At 33.0% G+C, this 21,582-nt stretch overlaps 1 pseudogene; it reads left to right on the top strand.

The window, feature by feature from the left end:
* LOC141492165 (transketolase pseudogene) overlaps positions 1-21,582 on the top strand; it is a 91,878-nt pseudogene that overhangs the window by 67,671 nt on the left and 2,625 nt on the right.

Consider the following 21,582-nt stretch of genomic DNA (forward strand, 5'->3'; position numbering starts at 1 on the left):
ATCATATAAAAAAATTAAATCTCCAGGTTAGTGAATATATCATTTCTTGAAGCAACTCATTCCAATATAAGTCAAAATATGGAGATTTGCGTATCATCTCATTTGACCTCAACAACTTTATGAGTTAGATTCTATACCATTTTCCACTATGGAAACTGAGGTAAATGGAATTTAAGTGACTTGCTTAAGTTCGAAATGAGTATTTGAGATTAATTTTAAATTCAATTCTTCCAGATGAGAAGTTCAGAAATGTAACTGTTGTATTTTACCTAACTGAATTGCAGAGACTAATGAAGTTTCACAGGCAAAGGATACAAATAACAGGTTCCTATAATAAATTTATTGTTGCTATTCACCTATAGTAAAATATCAGTATCTCAAAATGTTTTTACATGCTATGCAATGAGTCTAAAAATGTTCTATAAACAAATCTATATACACATTTAAATCCAGCATTGAAAACTGTTATTAGTGTTGGCTTCCAACATCAGCACTATATAGTTAATGTTCTTTTACAGCACTGTTGTTGGTAGAAATTAATGGTTAGAAGTTGGAAGTTAGAAGATTTAGACTCAACTCTTGTCTCAAATACTAATTAACTATGTGATCATGAACAAGTCACTAAATACTGTCCTCGTTTGTCTCATCTTTAAATGGAGGAGTTTGAACTCAATAGATTCTAAATTCTTTCTATCTGTAGTTCTATGATCCTATATCACTAATATTGTCATTATATTATAGTATTAGTTAAAAGACTTATCTAAATCAGAAAGATTGAATATGTGTTATATTAATAAATATTCTTTGAAGATCAATATAATACATAATATTTGTAAGTCTGGACATGTTCATTCTAACTTTCATTAATTTGTTGGATAAACTCAAGTATGTTTTGAATATCCTACCATGCCCCTCTACTGAATTTTTCCACTGAAATTTTATTGTGAATCACTATTTTCCTTGGTTTCCAGAGAGAGAGCTAATGTTTCTGGGGGTAATATGGCAAAAACAAGGCATAGACCCATATCTCACACCTTAAAACAAAATGAGGTCAAAATGGCTACAGGATTTAGACATAAAGGGTGACACCCATCGATGCATTAAAAGAACAAGAAAAACTCCATCTATCAGATCCATGAAAAGTGAACAAATTTATGACCAAACAAGAATAGGGTAAATTATTAATTGCAAAATGAATGATTTTGACCATATTAAATTAAAAGGTTTTGCACTAATAAAGTGCAAAAATACTGTCAAAATTAGAAGGAAAGCAGAAAGCTGGGAAACAATTTTTACAACTAGAGTTCTGATAATGGTCTCATTTCCAAAATATATAGAGAATTGCATCAATGGTCAAACAATATGAACTGCTAGTTTTCATATGAAGAAATTAAAATTATATATAATCGTATGAAAAATTCTCCAAATCATTATTGATTTGATAAATGAAAATTAAAATAGCTATGAGGTATCACCTTACCACATATCAGATTGACCAAGATGACAAAAAGGGAAAATGCCCAATGTTAGTGAAGTTAGTGAATGTTAGTGAAGATGGGAACATTAACACATTGCTGGTGGCATTGTGAAATGATCCAAACATTCTAGAGAGCAATATATAACTATGTATGCCCAAAGAGCAATAAAACTGATCATGACCTTTAACCCAGCAATTCCAATTCTAGGCCTATATCCAGAAGAAATCAGAAAAGATGGGAAAAGTCCCACAAGTTCAAAAATATTGATAGCAGTTCTTTTTTGTAGTGGCAAGGAATTGGAAATTGAGGGAATGCTCAACAATTGGGGAATGGTTAAACAAGTATATGAATATTATAGAGTACTATTGTTCTATAAGAAACCATAAATGGTTGGATTCTAGAGAAGGATGGAATGAAGTATAGGAGCTACAGTGTGAACTTAGTGAAGGGCATAGAACCAAGTGAACAACATACATAGTAACAACAACATTGTTTGATGATCAACCTTGATGGATGCAACCCCTCTCAGCAGTTCAGAGAGCTAGGACAACTGTATTAGACCAGTTATGAACAATGCTACCCCATCCAGAAGAAGAAAACAAAACAAAACAACAGTCAAAGAATCCTTAGGAATCTGATGAACACTATATTCACTTTTAAATAAGTATCTCATAGGAGTGACTAGGTGGCTCAGTGGATAGAGTACTGGACCTGGAGTCAGGAGTACCTGAGTTCAAATCTGACCTCAAATACATCTAGCTGTGTGACCTTGGGCAAGCCACTTAATCCCTTTGTCTTGCAAAAAAACTGAAAAAAAAAGTATCTAATGTATTTCTTTCCCTTAATGTTAATTTCTCATATGAAAAATGACTAATCTGAAATTGTGTTTAACACAAATGTGTATGTACAATATTCATTTGAATTTTACCCACTGAAGGGAGGAGGGTGGGAAGGGAAGGTGGAAGAAAATTCTGTAACAAAAATACATACACATATATATGGATGAATGTTGAAAAAATTTCATAACATGCATTTGGAAAATAAAATATGAATGAAAATCTTTATCAGGCACTTTTTAGTTACTTTTGGATTTCTCATCATAAAAGCATCTATTAATTTTATGCAAGAAATTGTCATGTTATTTTTCCTTTTAACTATATTCCATTTTTAACAGCACTAATATATTTGAATAAGAAATGTTGGAATCATTATACTTATATACATAATCCTTTTATCTTTTTTCCTTTTAAAACATCAATTTTATCATTGGTCTTCAGGACAATTACATATTAAATATTGTTTTTGAACTCACTCAAGCAGCAGTTAACAATTAAGACAAAGGCAATTTTATTTTTTGAAGTTTTGTCAAACTTTCAATGTCTAATTCCTCCCCAAAATTTCAATAGTGGAATAAATTCTTACAGTTAATTTGCTAGTCATTCTTTGCTTTTTATGTGAGACTTCATCTACCACCAGTAGCATATTTGAAATTTTCAAAAATTTGTAAACTGTAACCTTATCAACATAGTCTTTGTTCATTCAGTTGGAATTCAGAGTAAAACTTTATGGAGGTCAGGTTAGATGTAATGATTTGGTGACATGACCAATGCAAGAATTTCATTTTTAAATTCTGTGCTTGACTATATATATATATTGCTATCACATGAATGTTTATATTTTAGTGAAAAGTTGATTGATATAAAGTATATTTTTATTGAAAAGGTGAATTAAATGGACATTGTATGTAGAATATTCTTCCTATCTTTGTCATTGCTCCTAATTTTACCTTAAGGTTGACCTTTCTTTGATCTGGTTGAGAGTCTGAAAGAGATTTTTCATTCCAAAATAATTTCTACATCACAAAACTCAATAATATTTCTGCCATGAAATTGACTAATAGTTTATTTCATTCATCAAAAAGTTTTATCTCTAGAACCTTGGAGAAGTCCTTTTCCCCATTTCTATTTCACATTTTTATTGCTTTGATTTTAAAATGAGCTGATAAAAATTAATTATGATACCCAATAGAAAATATCAAATCATGATTGAAAGAAATGTGGAAGTGAAAAGCATAACATTAATAAGGTGAAAAAAAGCAGCAATGAAGATAAAGCATGATATGATTCTATATATGAGATCTAGAAGAGCACAAAGTTTAATTTTTGTATTTTCAAATGAGAGTATGTGCCTGAAAGGAAAAAAAAGTTCAAAAATGACAGCACAGTTGTGGTAGTTAGAGCAGTGCATAATGACTTTAGTATGGCTAAAATCTCTATTGTATAATTGAAAGAACACCACATATACTTAGGAGACAGTATGACCTGAGTATTATTTTTGAGATTGGGCAAGTAGCTTATTCTCTTTAAATATCTGTTCATCTTTAAAGGGGCTAATAGAATTCGTGCTACATATTTTGCCAGTTTGCTAATAGGATGCAAAAAAATTAATTTTATATGGTGCTTTACAATCATTTAGTTCTATATAAATGTGAAATATTCAAAATTGTGACTGAGATTAGATCTATTTTTTTATGTTATTCCAAAGACATGGAAATTTCCTCTAATAAACATATGGAGGAAATGTACTTCATTTAGTGAATCAGAGTACACTGATGAAAAACAACCCCAACAGCAACAGGCTTCAGGCTAGAGCATATTTTTGTGAGATATGAAAAACAAATCTACATGATGGGTCATGCTACTGAAGTCACCAATTCAAAAGCTTTCATCTTCCTCACTTGAGGGTAATAGTCTTAGATTCAATGAAATCCTAATTGGAGTCAATCTGTTGTTTCATTCCCAGAAGACATCTTTTGCTTTCTCTACCTGATTTCCCTAATACAAGAGCAGAAGTGATGAAACATGTTTTCATTGTCATGTAGAACAAATAACTATTTTTTATATCATAGATACTTCTTTAAGTGTGCATGAATTCAAGTCTAAGATCCATACTTCAAATACATCTAAAAGAGTCATGGTGAAGATTATATGCTGAATTTATGATCAATAAGAATCTGAAATATTCTTTTTGCTTCCTTGAAGACATGATTAAGAATTTATTTGACCCTGAGGCTACTCTTTCTGTGCTTCTGTGAAGGATAGCTCTACAATATTAGATACTGTCCAGTTCTCTTGAATATTCTGAATTATTTCTTGTCAATAATAACATGAGAGGATTCAGTTTGTCCATTCTTAACTTGGTTGTCATATATATTTGTTTCTTTGTTTTTTCCTGAAAAGTACAGCCATCTTCTAATTAAATCAATGAGAATAAAGTCATACTATTTGCCTTTCAATATTTCCAGTATTCTTATGGTTTATTCCCTTCCATATATTTTGTAATCCAGTGAAACTCACCTCTTTGCTCTTTCTCATACCCAAAATTCTATCTCTTAGTTCTGTGAATTTTCACTGGCTTTTACCCATGCCTGGAATATGTTTCCACCATTCCTCTGCCTTCTGGCTTCTCTAAATTGTTTCATGTCAGTTAATATCTCACATTCTGCAAACAGTCTTTTCTGTTCCCCCTTAATGCTAGTGCCCACCTCCTCAAAAGTGTCCTTTCCTAATGGAACCAAAAATTACTATTTTCATTCAATTTGATATTTTTTTTATTTTCACCCTGAAATACACTGAAATTTCTTTGAGCTAATATGTACCTCTAATAACAAAATTGCCTTTTACTATCCCTGGACTCCTCTGACTCATCTAGATGAGATTTTGACTTTGAATTGTGTATCATGACTTAAAAATGTTTGTTTTTTTATTGGTGTCTCTACCTTTCCTCTTTAATTTTTAACTGTACATTTTGTATCTCCAGTGCTTAATATGGTACATACTTTAACATGGGTATTTAATAAATGCCTATTGTCATACCTTCACATCACATGGGTATAAGGTAAAACTTCCTTCTGGTCATGTACACCACCCTGGAAAGAAGCTTGGAAAACAGAATTGAAGACTAACATTTTTTACATTTCCCCACTCTTAAAGAGGGAACTAACAAGAGAAAGACATTTCAGAGTTGAAAAAATATTTTTAATATAATTTAGAGAAAGGAACATTACTCTTTGTAATCATTTACTATGTAAATCAGACCATCAATCAATCAATAAACATTTGCTGAAATCTGCTGTTTGCTAAATATTGGGCTAAACCCTAAGGATTCAAAAAGAAGAAAAATCTAGTTTTTGACTAAAAAAAAAGAGTTTATAGTCTAATGGCAGACAAAACATACTTGAGTTTATCCAACAAATCATTGAACGTTAGAATGGACACATTCAGACTTGCAAATGCTATGTATTATATTGATCTTCAGAGAATATTTATTAATAAGATAACACATATTCAACCTTTCTGATTTAGAGAAAGAAATCTTTTCACTAATACTATCATATACTCTGGATGGGGATAACATTGTCCATAGTCAGTCTAATAGGGTTGTCCCATACTCTGAACTACTAAGAGAAGTTGCATCCATCAGTGTTTATCATCTCACAATATTGTTGTTAATGTGTACATTGTTCTCTTGGTTGTGTTCCCTTCACTCAGCATCAGATCCTGTAATTCTATCCATGCTTCTTTGAGTTTTTCTTAGCAAAGATATTGCCATAGTCTACGTTAGTCATCTTCAGCTGATTTTATTTATGAGGAAACTGAGACAAGTCAGTTTTCATGATTTAATCTAAGGATACATGATTAGGAAGTGTCTGAAGTGGGATTTGAACTCAGGAAGATGAATCTTCTTGCATTCAGAACCAGCACTCTATGCAATGTACCTGAACATGAAAGATTTTAGGTAATTCAAGTTTCTTCCTTTGGCTTCAGTTTTCTATTTAGTAAAATAAGAAATTTGGACAAGAGTACTACAAGTTCTTTTCAGCTCCCTATCTGTGATTTAGAATAAATGTGAATAAATTTACCCTTAGTAATGTCTTTTAATTTTTTGCCTCATTTGAAATTTAGAATCTAAATCTCTAAGAGATCAAGCAAAAATGGTGAGAGAACAATTACTAACATGAAGCTTGAAAGGACAATTAAAATAGCCTAAGAATTGACAACAGAGATCTCTGCTGAAGAGAGTAGTCTATTAAAGCAGTTTAGATCATTTTGCAAGTTATTTCATGAATATGGAATTAAAAGAAATAACATGTATTTACAATCATCGAATTAATGACTTAAAGAAGCAGAAAATATAAAATACCACTGTGATGATGGCATAATAATTTTGATACTATGATCCTCAAGTGATGATTAAAGCAGGGAGATATCATCTTATCAATAATATTTAGCACTGTCAAGGATGAGTCCATGCATGAGTTTCCAAATGAAAAGATGGTGTCTAGAAGATGTTCTTATTTCTAGATGCGATTGTGGTGATTTCATTAAGTCACAGACTATAATGGTTTTCTCCATATGGTCTATGATTATTTAAAAAAATCACTTTCACAGTCAACAAAAGAAACATCCCTGCCATCAAGAGAAAGATGTGGGGAATAGAATCAACAAAGTAGTGAAAAGGTGGGACTCAGCTGTGCTCTCCAAATTTCTCTCCAAACAACTTTAAATAACATCTCAAAGCAAATTTTTGAGCAACAGGCACATTAAAGGAATAAATGAAACAATTTTCTTGCTAAAATCAAATTTGAAGGTTGGAAGTAAAGGTCTCAATCCTGGATGAAAGTAGAATGCTGGCTAGTTCAGTGCTGGCAGCATCCCAGAAAACCAGGAATAGTGACTGAGGTTAATTGCATCAGTAGCACCAGTGACTTTCTAGAGAGCTCAAGTCATAGATGACAAGGGAGTCAAGCAAATGGTCAGAAGATTACAGGAATCTATTTGGTGTCATTGGGTACAGGACCCTGTTGTCTTAACCATACTCATATTTGAGTCACAATTTCAGAATGAATAGAACAACAGAGCTTATGACCTCAGGGTAGTTGAAACCCTGATCATATGTCCAGGACAGAAAAGATTACATGTGGTCCCTCACAGATCAGAGCACAGGCCAGGAGAGTATCAAAACATATTTTCTTAAATCACACTTCCTTGGAAGTTCAGAAAGCTTATAGACACCCAATAGTAATACTGAAAACAGCTGCACAAAATATCTGAAGGATGGAGCATTGCTTCCTTGACCCTAAGAACAGAGTACACTTGTAATGTAAAGTTAAAAGTCAAAAAATAAGCTGTGGAAATGAGTAAACAGCAAAAATAAAATCTTCTTCCTGGAAAATTACTCATGTGATTACAAAGAACAAAAGACAAGCTCAAAGGAAAAGAATAAAGTCAAAACAACTATACAGCATCAAAAAAAATGTGAACTGATCACAGGACATGGAAGAGTTCAAAAATCATTTTAAAAATCACATAAGAGAGGAAAAAATGGATAAAGAAATGGAACTGATGCAAGAAAAACATGAAAAAATAGTCAATCACTTGGTAAAGGAAATAAAAAAAACTGAAGAAAATATCAAATTAAAAAATAGAAAAGGTCAAATGGTAAAAGAAGGCACAAAAATCCAATAAGAAGCCTAAATAGTAGTTTTAACCAAAGGAAAAATGAATTACAAAAGCTCAGTGGTAGAAATCATTACTTATAAATTAGAATTTACCAAATGAAAGCTTATGACTTCCCAAGATATCAAGAAACAAACAAAATCAAAAGAGGAAAAAAATACAAGAAAATGTGAAATATCTCATCAGAAAAATAACTCACTACAAAATGTATATATAGATATAGATATATAGATATAAATAGAGAGAGAGAGAGAGAGAGAGAGAGAGAGAGAGAGAGAGAGAGAGAGAGAGATGGATGTATATCCAGGAGAAATTACTTAAGAATTATTTCTACCTGAAAACCGTAATTAAAAAACCAAAAATGCCTAAACATCATCTTTCAGGAAATTGTCAAGGAAAACATCCCTAATATTCTAGAATCAGAGTGTATAATAGAATTTGAAAGAATCCACTATCAACTTTCGAAAAAGATCGCAAATGCAAATTCTCAGGAATTTCATAGCCAAATTACAGAACTCCCATATCACAGAGAAAATAATAGCAAGCAACTAAGAAGCATTTCTAATATTTTAGGATAATGGAACATTTAATAGATTCTACATTAAAGAATCAGACAGATTAGAATATTATATTATGTAGGACTAAAGAACTACAATTACACTAAAAAATTATCTACCCAGCAAAACTGAGAACACTCCTTCCGGAGGGGAAAATGGATATTCAATGAAATAGAATATTTCAAGTGTTCATGACAAATTTTAAAAAATTAATTTTCAAATACAGTACTCAAGAGAAGCATAAAAAAGTAAACAGAAACAGGAAAGAGATCCCATAATGGACTCAATAAAGTTAAACTATTTATTTCCCTACATTACATTTGTAATTCCTAAGATTTTTATCATTGTTAGGTCAGTTAGAAGGCGTGTATACAGTTGAATATGTTGGAATATTTTTATAATAAATGTAATGGATGGGAAAGCTACAGTAGGGTAAATTATCTAATATGTGTGAAAATTTTTTTACAGAGGAAAATAAAATGAAGGATATAGAGGAAGCTGTAAACTAAGAAGTATTGACCAAGAGGAAATAATATATACATTCAACTGAGTATAGAATTCTATCTTGCCTTAAAGAAAAGTAGGAGGGAAAGGGGTTTAAAAAAGGTGATAGAAGAGAAGGCAAATGAGGGAGGCAATAGTTAAAAGCAACATATCATTGAGAAGCAACAGGGTGAAAGGAGGGTAAAAGAGTAGAACAAAAAGGGGGCAAAGAGGAGAGAGAGAAATTAGATTAACAATCATAACTTTGGGGAAAAAGCAACATAGGAAGTTTCTTTTATTAAGTCCTCCCATCTCAAATAGAGAGTGGATTCAAATTTATAAAAATTAACATCATTTCCTAATTGATAAATGTCCAAAAAATATAAACAGTTTTCAAATGAAGAAGTTAAACTATCAATAGTAATTAAAATATGGTAAATCACTATTGATTAGAGAAATGCAATATCAAATAACTCTATACTACCATCCTATCTGATTGACTATTATCTAAGAAAAGGAGATGTGGGAAATTGAAACACTAATACTTTGTTGGTTGAGTTGTAAACTGAATCAACCATTCTGTTGAGCAATTTGGAACTATACATAAGTGACTATAAAACTATGTGTATCCTTTGACTAAGCAATATCAGTACTAGGTCTGCATCCTAAAGATATAAGAAACAAAAAAGAAAATGGACTATATGAACAAAAATATTTGTAGCAACATTTTCTGGTGGCAAAGAATTGGAAATTGAGATGATACCTATTAACTGGGATTGGACTAAAGAACTTTTAGCATATGTCTGTAATGGAATGTCATTCTGTTATCATAAAGAATAAGCAGGACTCTCTCAGAGAACTTGGAAAGACATGTGAACTGGTACAAAGTGAAATGAGTACAGTCAGAAGAATATTATACAGTAATAGTAACAATAAATTATGATCAGCTGTGAATAATTTAGCTATTCTCAACCATACAATGATCTAAGACAATTTTGAAAAATTGACAATGATGAAAAATTCTGTCTCCAGAGAAAGAATTGATGAAATCTGAATGCATATAAAAACTTAGCTTTTTAATCCTTTTTTGTTATTTTTGTCTTTTTTTTTTCAGAAAACAATTAATCTGGAAATACGTTTAGAATTATCATATATTTATAGCAAATTTTGGGGTTTTTAAGGAAGGTGGAAGGAGGAGGGAAAGAATTTGGAATCCATGTTTTTAAAAAATGACTTTAATTGCTTTTACATTGGGAAAAATAAAATACTATATAAAAAATTTTAAAAATTAATTTGGGGCAACTAGGTGGCATAGTGGATAAAGCACTGGCCCTGAAGTCAGGAGTATCTGTGTTAAAATCCAGTCTCAGACACTTAATAATTACCTAGCTGTGTGGCCTTGGGCAAGCCATTTAACCTTGTTTGCCTTGCAAAAACCTAAAAAAAATTAATTATGGTAGTTAAGGCAAATAGAAGAATAAGCCATTCAAATGATATATCAGTAAATATCTTTGGAACAGACAGTACATATGAAAGTATAATTGTGCACCAAACTGAAAAATGTAAATACAAGGAAATATAACTGGGAAACTACAGCATGATTTTAATAACCACCCTGGACAAAAACACTTCTCTTTTACACATGTATTATCCCAGTGGTTGAGAAGTTTGATTCATCATTATATTTGAAAAATCAAAGTATCTGTTTATCACGAAGTGGTTAGAGAAATCTGTGACTGACAACACTAATCTCTTAATTATTTTCACTGAAACATTTGCTTAATTAGTGGAGTAAGAAGCAGAGTATGGTAGAGAAAATACATGAAAAGATATAGGGCTAAAGGATGAAGAACCTGAATACTACACTGGTGTAGATGAAACCAAAAAAAGGCTTGAATAAAGCCTTTAGTACATTGACTGAACCCTTTTTTAGTTTTCATGAATGGAGACTACTATTTTAGTGATTTTTTATTACTATTTTGGAACATAAAGGATGTATGGGATAAGTAGGTGATACATTTGAGCTGACAACAAAGGAAAAGATAGAGAAGTATTTTTGTCATACAAGTTCTCGAAGAGAGCCAATATAATAATAGCAAAGAATCTCAGATGTTATTCCTGAAAGAATGAAAAGGAGATAAAATATTGTAATGACCTGATTCAAACATTTGATATTTATATTTCTACCATGAAAAAAACAGTTATCATCTGTGCTTAAAGTGCAGGCAGATATAGCTCCTAGGAGAATAGTAAATGTCTCTTCAATTAACAAGTTGCTAATTTGCTTCTTTTAAATGATTGCAAGGGCAATATTTAGGCTTAAAACAGTGAGAGAAGTAGATTTAAAGAACAATCAAAAAGAGGAATGTACTGTCTCTAGAATTGCAGGATCCACTTCACTAGACTCTTCAACAGGAGTAATTGACCACTGTCTTGCAAATTGCAACAGGCTTTCATATTTGGTTATAAGCTATACTAGATGACATTTTAACTACCTAGTATTCCATGAACAAAATGCTTGGTGCAAAATAGAAGCTTAAGATAAAGTTGTTGATTGAGTGATATATATAAAAGAAACCTGAAGCATGTAAAGTGATTTGTGGATTAGAGCATAGTTCTACTGAAACATTAATCTAAAAATATGTATTTTTCTTTTGGATTGGGAGAGAATCTTAAATTACATAGATAGCCCTATAGACAACTTACTCTACCTAAAGCCAAGCATGATGAAGAAGTAAAATTAATATAGAGAATAAGATGTAATTGGATTTTGTTTGAATAAATAATTGACTGGTTCAGCTTCACAAGCTTATGATCTTCCTCTAAATTACTGGCATGATAGAAGAAATTAATCTATGTGAAGATGTTATAATGAAATATTGCCCTTTGACAATTATAAATCCTCATATGGAAGTTTCTAGTACTTGATTTCTCTATAACCTCCCTGTCAAATGCCATTGGGCACATGTGAACATGTTAGAAATATGTTGAGGGAGCACTGGCCATCCATTAACCTCTGAAAAACTTCATTTCTGCTGTCCTGCAAAGATATGTACTACAACTCACAATGATTCACTATCTGCTCCCATTACATAGTAATCTTAGATACATGGAAAGTTCCATAAAAGTAAGGACACACAAATTTAGAATTTCTCCACATTAAAATTGAAGAGAAAGCAAAACTAGTGAGATTTGATGCAATGGCAGAAATGATTGAGTAGGTTTTCTAAACTTGTTCCTTATTTAAAATTATTCTGCAGAGGAATGTAGGTTTCAGGAGCAACATATTATTTTTTCCATTTTTACTTAGTTTTGCTTTATTTAATAAAGCATTATCTCAGCAAACAAACACAATATATTATACCATTGCACAGTTTACTTTTGATAAGGGTGAACAGAGAAATGTGTAGTTGTTTTAACAAGGTTGTTTATTTTTAAAGTGATGTCCCTTGGTTATCATCTGAACTCTCATTTAAGATAACATAAACATATTCAATGCAAACAGAATTTCCAAAATTATCATATTTGTAATGCATCTCTGCCTCCAAAACTGACATTCAAAAGAACAGAGTGTGTCAATCAGAGAACAGTGTGTGTGTGCTCCTACAGATAGTGATCATAATTATAAATCATGCCCAATGCTAAGGTGCTGTACAGTGAGGAAAGTAATTGGACCTTGTGATTCACACTTCTGATGAATTTCAAATCAATGGGATTGCCCAAAGGCCACTTTATAAACAGAACCAAACACAAATAATACTTGTTCTGACAGAAATATTACTGGTAACCTAATAAAAACAAACTTACATGGAGATTTTTCAAATATAATTAGGGTCTGGTCTGTGTGCTCACAAAGCATTTCTCAGTTGTTATTCTGTTTGGTCCTTCACTTTTCTAAATCTTATAGCTGAGTTGCAAGTTCTTATTTATATTCCATTCAAAGCAAGGTGATCTTATCCCCAAAGTCAAATAATATGTAACCATCAGTTTTTAATTATCATCAATATTTGAATGGTGTATGTATATATGCAGACAGAAAAGTTATAAAAGTGGTAGAATGAAATACTCCCATTGGAAGATGATACTATTTAATTTTTTTAATTTAAAATTTAAAAAAATATTTATGCAAGGGGGTTAAGGGACTTGCCTAAGGTCACACAGCTAGGCAATCATTAAGTTTCTAGGTCAAATTTGACCTCAGGTCCTCCTGATCCAAGGCTGGTGCTGTATCCACTATGCCACCTAGCTGCCTCAGAAGATGATACTATTTGATTCTCTTTTTCATTTAGGCCAAATATGAAAAAAGTCATACAAGATCAACAAACCTTTCTCTACTTTGTACAAAGGGACTTACAATATGACAGCTTTCCGTGCTCTATTGTTGTCATGAAAAACAAGGAAGAAAATGTAAAATAATATTTCAGAAAGTTTGTCTTTAGAAAGGACCAAAGATGAAAACCATCTGAGACAAAGGACTTCAGGTATCTTGATAGATTTCAATAAGCAACACAGGCTATGCTCTTGTTTCATGAGTTTCTTCAAAAAGTCATTGAATTGACTTCCAGCCAAGATGGCGGAGAGAAAACAAGCACAGTTCTAAAGTCTCCTGATCTTTCCCCATCTATCATATGAAACCAACCTCTTAACAGAAATCTGACCCACAAAATCCAGAAAGAAAAGCCAGGGGAGAGAACATCTACCTCAGGATTTGTCTTTAGCAGCAGCCTTGGGCAAGTCCAGGCAGGTGAGTCTGGGCGCAGAGGGCAGATCAGCCCCAGATCAGCCAGATTAGCTGCTGAATTGGAACTGGGGAGTCTGAGGGCTGGAGAGATAGACCTGCTGGATCAGTGGTGGGGCTAGACCTTGGGGGCTTGAGTCAACTAGGGAGCAGAGGCACTAGTGTTGGTGCTGACCCTCTGGAGCTTGCTGACCAGGCTGGGGGGAGAGTTCCTGTGCAGGAGAGCTGCAGACACCATCCCTGGGCTCCACAGATCTGAGGAACTCTGAGTCCATGCTCCATTGCCCCTGAGGCCTCTTCCCAGAACAATTACAGACTACTTCTGCCTCAGGCACAGGTGTATGAGTAGAAGAACCAGCCCAGCTGACAATAGGGAGAGGGATGATGTCACCCCAGGCTAGAGCCTACCATTGATTGAAGGCAAAAGGATTCAATAGCTTCAACCCCTCCCTTCAAGCTAAGGGAGAAGGCCTCAATTAAGGTCACAGACACTCCAGAGAAAGCAATCAGCACCTCCTACTGGCCAACCACCTTTACTCAGTGAGTAAAGCCTGGAGGGATCCCAACACCAAACCCCTGTGAACCAGCCCCTCCCCAACTCAAGGTCTTAGCAAAATGAAGAAGGGTCAGATGAAAGGTGGATCCACAGTAAAATTCTTGGAAGGAAAAGATCCTCAGAGAGACCTAGAAACTCTGAGGAGAATATGATCTGGTCTCCAGCACAGAAATATTTCCTTGAAGAAATAAGGAAGGAGTTTAAAAAGCAACTAGAAAATTTGGGAGAGACAATACCTTGCAACAAGAAAAAGTCACTGATTAGCCAATAATTTGTAGTTTTGTGTTTTTCTTTGTATTCTCAAGGCCTTCAATGGTAGTTTTTACATAAAGAATATTTAATTGAAGTGTCTTGAATGAAACTGAATTGAATATTTTTTATGATCTAACAACTATTTTCAGACATATGGAGGTAATAGGGAAGGGGAACCCAGTTTTGATGACTTCCTGGCCAGCCAGCTGGAAGGGCTTACTCACAGGATATATTTGCAACCAATCTCCTGTAGCTTTAGGTCAGCAGAACATTGGCATAACAGGCCAGATGTGAGAGGTCTTCAGTTCCCAGGTAGAAGGGAAATTGTGAGCCCTGGAATCCTAGCACAAGAGTCCCAAATAGGCCAGGCAATTTCAGTTTAGTGGAAAGATGATAGAATCTCAAGCATAGAGGACAATGTCAGTGACTATATTCCTGGATCCCGGTGCAAGATGCTTTGAAGAGTACTCTAGTAGATGCAGAACTCAACTTAAAAAAAAAATGAGGAAGGATAAGAAAAAGAATACTGATCATAGAAAGCAATGATGATGACAAGGAGCGAAGGAGTTGACTGAACTTTTACTAGTTTCCCTCAGAAACAGAATTAAATCAAGTTTCTAAGATAATTCTTGAAGGATAAAATGCACAAGGAGTAAAACTATTTTTCTGGCCAAAGAGAACTTGGAGGTACTCCAGGAAATTTCTCACTTTGGTGAAAGGGGAAGGAACCTTGCTTAGATGGCCTCCTGGGAAGTCAGAGCTAACTTTAAAAAATGAGGAAGGAACAGAAAAGAGCCCTGATCATAGAAAGCTACTGTGATGATGGAGAAGATCTAAACACAAACTCTAAAGAGAAAAAGATCAAAATGACTACATATGAAGTCTCAAAAGGCAATAGGAAGTGGTTTCAAGTCCCAGTCTTTTTGGAAGGATTCAAAAAGAATTTTGAAAATCAAATAAGAGATATAGAAGAAAAATTGGGAAAAGAAATGAAGGGGCCACAAGAGAGAATCAGCAGGTTGGAAAAGGAAGGGCAGGGCAGCTAAGTGGGGCAGTGGATAGAGCATGGGCCCTGGAGTCAGGAGTACCTGAGTTCAAATCCAGCCTCAGACAATTAATACTTACCCAGCTGTGTGACCTTGGGCAAGTCACTTAACCCCATTGCCTTAAAAAAAAATTTAGAAAAAGGAAGGGTAAAAATTGACTGAGGAAAAAAATTTCTTGAAAAATTCAAATGTGCAAATGGGGGGGGAGTCCCCTAAAGAATACAACACCTTAAAAAAGTAGAATTGAATAAATGGAAAAGGAGGTACAAAAGTTTGAGTGAAGAAAATAATTCCTTTAAAAATAGAATTGAGCAAGTGAAAATTAATGACTCTATGAAATATCAGCAATCAGTCAAACAAAATGAAGAGAATGAAAAAAAGAAGAAAATACAAAACACCTCATTGGGGGAAAAATGACCTGAAAAAAATAAATTCAAGAGAGAAAATTTATGAATTATTGGATTATTAACAGAAGAGGAAATAGATTACTTAAAAATCCTATTTCAGAAAAAAAGAAATTGAAGAAGCCATCAATAAACTCCTTAAGAAAAAGTCTTTAGGTCCAGATGGAATTACAAGTAAATTCTATCAAATATTTAAGGAACACAATTCCTTTTATGATATCAACATGGCATTGATACCTAAACCAGGAAGAACCAAAACATACAAATAAAATTATAGACCAATCTCTCTAATTAATATTGATGCAAAATCTTAAGATTTTACCAATTAAAAAATGAATTATTGGATTAAAGTAATTTGCTTTCTCACTGTGGAAAATGGGGTGGGAAGAAAGGAGAATATTAAGTACTCAAGGTTTTGGAATTAAATGTTGAAACATGCTTTTGCATGTAGCTGAGAGAAATAAATTTAAAAATAAAATAAATTTAAAAGTAAAAATAAAAGAATGATGTAAAAAAAGTTATTGATTACCTAAATGTCATGATAAAAAAAAAGGCTAGACAATATCTTTCAAGAAATTATCTAGAAAAACTGCCATCATATTCTAGGATCAGAGGATAAAATAGTCATTGAAAGAATCCATCAATCACATCCTGAAATACATCCCAAAATGAAAACTCAAGGAGAAAATACTATAAGCATTTGTAAGAAGTAATTCAATTATCAAGGAATCACAGTCAAAATTACACAATCAAGACTTCTATATTAAAAGGTCAAAGGGTTTGGAATATTATATACAGGAAGACAAAGGAATTTTAATTACAACCAGGAATCAACTTCTCAGCAAAATTAAACATAATCTTTGAGGGGGGAAAAAGCATTCAATAAAATAGTTAATTTTCAGATTATTCAAAGATCAGAGTTAAAAAGAAAATGTGATCTTCAAATACAAGTCTCAGGTGAAGCTTAAAAAAAGTAAACATGGAAAGGGAAAAAAACATTATTCATTAAGATTAAACTATTTCAGTCTATACACCAGAAAATTATACTGACAACTCTTGGGAAGTGTTGATCTATTAGGGCAGTAAGAGGTGTATATATAGACAGAAGATGTGGGTAAAGTTGACTTTGATATGATGTTATAAAAAATAAGAGGAGAAAAAAAGGAGTATACTCAAAGAAGAGGAAAGTGAGTGGCTGAGTAAGACAATTTGGGTCATATGAAGAAACACAAAAAAGAAGGGAAACTTGGGGGGAGGGAATGTTAAATGTTCTTAAAACCTAACCAAGGATGTACACAATAGGAAATACTGTCCTGTAAGAAACAGAAGGATATATACCAATGGGTGGAGACAAAAAGAAACAGATTCTGCTCAGTGCTAAAGATAATGTATCTGTTTTGATGATGACAGTGATGATAATGATATTTGCTCTTCATCATCACAAAGATATCATCTGGGTCCAGGGGCCAGATGTTAATCAGAATGCCTGGAGATGGCCCTGAATGCAAGGAAATCATGGTAAAGTGACCAGTCCTAGGTCAGCTAGTGATTGTCAGGTGTCTGAGGCTGGATTTGAAGTCAAGTCCTCCTGACTCCAAAGTCACCTAGCTGTCCCACATACCTATTTGAGTTATGTTAGGAACAATATGATATAATATGGATTTTCTTTTGTTCCAAATGGGCAGGTTGAGTTACTTCATGCTAATGTTGCTTCTTCTTTTCTCTACCATGGAGAATGACATTAAACCTGGGCAGGACTTAGCACCAAGCTTGTTAATAGGAAATTGAAGCTGAAGGGACTGGTTCAATAGTACTTATGTTACATCAACAAGTTCAAAGATACTAAGACCCAATGAAATGTATTTTGCTGAAAGCAATATTTAATGATACTTCTAAGCTCTTAAGCTTCTTTCAAGATGGAGTGATAAATAGACCAACAAAAGATGAAGATATCACAAGACTGTTAAGATTGATATTTTAAAATTACGAAAAGAGGTTCACAAGAGAACAATGAACACATTAACAACAACATTGTGAAATGATAAATCCTGATGGAAGCAGCTGCTCTCAGCAGTTCAGAGAGTTAGACAACCCTATTCAACTGGCTATGGACAATGCTATACCCATTGAGAGGAAGAAAAGAAAACAAAACAAAATCTTTCAGAATCTGATGAACATTGCATTCACTTTTCAAAAAGTATATGACATATTTCTTTCCCTTAATCCTAATTCCTCATACTGAAAATGATTAATCTGTAAACGTGCTTAATGAAAATGTGTATCTACAATTTTAATCTGACTGTTCATCATTGAAGGGAGGGACTGGGAAGGGAGAGTGGAAGGAAATTTTGTAATTTAAAAATATACATAGGCTTATGGATGAATATTGGAAAACTTTTGTAACATATATTTGGAAAAATAAAATATCAAAAAAAAGTAAAAGCAAAAAATAGCTTATTTAACTTCATTACAAATTTGACTAGTTATTGGCAGAGTTTTAAAAGGTGAAATTAAAGGGAAGGCATATGATAATTTAGATACAGTATTACAGTTCAAAAACTAGAAACAAAATAGTATGGTGGATAGATTACTAGTGTTCAGCAATAGAAAGTCCCAGGTTCCAGTCTTACCTTTCCTATAGACTGATCTTGGGCAAATAATTTCACATATTGATGCTTTAGACATCTTATGAAAAGTGTAAATTGCAGAAAAATCATTGATCTTATCCCCAATAAGTGGTCACTGTTACTCAGTATAAATTAATTTATAATAATAATCATGCTAATCTCATTTGATAAGATTACTACAGTAGATATCGTACTTTTTTGTTTTTGCTTTTGTATTTCAATTTTAATAAGACCAAATATTCTTATGCTATCCTGTTCAACAAAATGGAGTGATGTATATATATGCAAATAAAACAAGATGAATTGAGAGTGTACTGATTGAATTTTTATCAGTCACTCAACTATAAGTTGGGGACTATGTTATTATCCAAGTACCATAATAAGGTCAGAATAATGACAAGGTAATAAAATTTTAGTTATAGCTACTTCCAAAGGCTATATGCTAAAGTTTTCAAGATTTATAATTTGGTCTAAATCTATGCTATTATGAAATTGTGGTTTCCATTAGAAAACCCCAACTGCACTGTGAGCAGTGATCTTCTGTTGAGGAGATGGTCCAGTAAATAAACTGCTCAGCTTGTTTGGATATTATTTATAGTATATTACTCTTTTTGAAAGTAAAAAAAAGAATAAATAATATTTGGTAGAAGAACGCCTCTCTTAAACTCAGGTCACAACCCAAACAACATAAAGTTTATGCTAAATGCAAAAAAAAAAAGTTTAGGAAACACAGAATTCAGGCTGTTGATACTCGTGTGTCTTTTCTCTTTCTGAATAAACCATATAGGAAATACAGGTTTATTGCCTACTGTTCTTGGACTAACAGCATACAGTGAATGAATACAAAAATGAAGTGTTTGGAAATTCCAGTTATGGGCTGCAATTTCTCTTTATAAGAGAGAAATCTATACTTGTCTCATTGGATTAGAGGGTCATAGAAAGAGAACCAGATCATCTAGAGTAACAAAAGATCAACTACATCAAAGGAACTGATAAAAAAATCTAAAGGAAAGTAGCCTAGCTCTACTTGATCTAAAGCTGTACTATAAAACAGCTTTCATCAAAACCTGCCCTGTTAAGAAATAGAGTAATGGATCAGTGGATTAGGATGGATTCAAAAGAAACAGAGGTAGGGGCAGCTAGGTGGTGCAGTGGATAGAGCACCAGCCCTGGAGTCAGGAGTATCTGAGTTCAAATCTGACCTCAGACACTTAATAATTACCTAGCTGTGTGGCCTTGGGCAAGCCACTTAACCCCATTGACTTGCAAAAACCTTAAAAAAAAGAAATGAAAGTGAATGACTACAGTAACCCACTGGTTGATAAATCCAAAGATAATAGTTTCTGGATAAGAACTCACTATTGACAAAAATTGTTGGGAAAACTGGAAAATAGTATGGGAAAAACTAGGCATAGATTCACATCTCACACCCTATACCAAAATAAGGGCAAAATAAGTATAGGATTTAGACATAAAGAGTGACACCATAGAAAAGACCAAGAATTACTCTATCTATCAGATCTATGGAAAGGGGACAAATGTATGACCAAATAAGAAATAGAGTACATTATAAACTGTAAAATGTATCATTTTGACAATATTAAATTAAAAAAATTTTGCACTAATAAAAATCAATGCTACCAAAATTAGAAGGAAATCAGAAAGTTGGGACACAATCTTCACAACTAGGAATTCTGATAAAGTCTCATTTCTAAAAATATAGAGAGAACTCCATTAAATTTATTAGTTTGCAAGTCATTCCCTAATTGATAGTCAAAAGATATCAATAGACAGTTTTCAAATGAAGAAATTAAATCTATATATAATCATATAGAAAAATGATTAGAGAAAGGCAAATTAAAACAGCTCTGAGGTATTATCTCACTTATTAAATTGAATAAGATGAGGGAAAATGATCAAGGTTGGATAGGTTGTAGGAGGATTGGGATATTAGTGCACTGCTGGAGGAGTTGTGAACTCATCCAAGCATTCTGGAGAGTGTTATGGAATTATGACCAAAGAGCAAAAAAAAACTGCTCTACCTTTTGACCAGCAATTCCAATTCTAAGCCTATATACAGACAAAAATCATAAAAAAAATTGTAAAAGTCCCACATGGTCCAAAATATTTATCTCAGTTCTTTTTGTAGTGGCAAAAAATTGGAAATTGAGGGGATGCCCATCATTTTGGGAATAGTCAAGTAAGTTATAGTACATTAATATTATGGAATAATATTGTTCTGTAAGACACCATAAATGGTAATACTCTAGAGAAGCTTAGAATGAATTACAGAATCTGATGCTGAGTGAAGGGAGCAGAACCAAGAGAACCATTTACATATCAACAACAACATTGTGAGTTGATAAACCCTGAAGGAAGCAGCTTCTCTCAGCAGTTCAGAGAACTGGGACAACCCTATTATACTGGCTATGGACAATGCTATCCCCACCTAGAGGAAGAAAAACAAAACAAAAATCCTTCAGAATCTGATGAAGACTACATTCACTTCTTAAATAAACATTTCTTATGTATTTCTTGCCTTTAATCCTAATTCTTCATCCCCAAAATGAGTAATCTGTGAAGATATTTTACACAAATGTGTATGTACAATATTACCCTGACTGTTAGCCATTGAGGGGAGCAGGTTTGGGAAGGAAGGATGGAAAGAAATTTTGCTACTTAAAAATATGCATAGGCATATGGATGAATATTGAAAAAGTTTCATAACATGGTTATAAAAAAATAAAATCAATAAAAGAGATATAGAGTTTTAGGGATGTTAACCAATCTACTTTTATATCTATAAACCTGAGACTAAGAAACTTTAAATTACTTTTCCAATGCCACACAAGTAAAAAAACAATAATAATGGAAATGGTATTGAACCCTGATTTTGGTTCCTCAAACCATCACTCATTCCTAC

This window comes from Macrotis lagotis, chromosome 6, assembly GCF_037893015.1.
Source record: "Macrotis lagotis isolate mMagLag1 chromosome 6, bilby.v1.9.chrom.fasta, whole genome shotgun sequence".
NCBI classification, from domain to species: domain Eukaryota; kingdom Metazoa; phylum Chordata; class Mammalia; order Peramelemorphia; family Peramelidae; genus Macrotis; species Macrotis lagotis.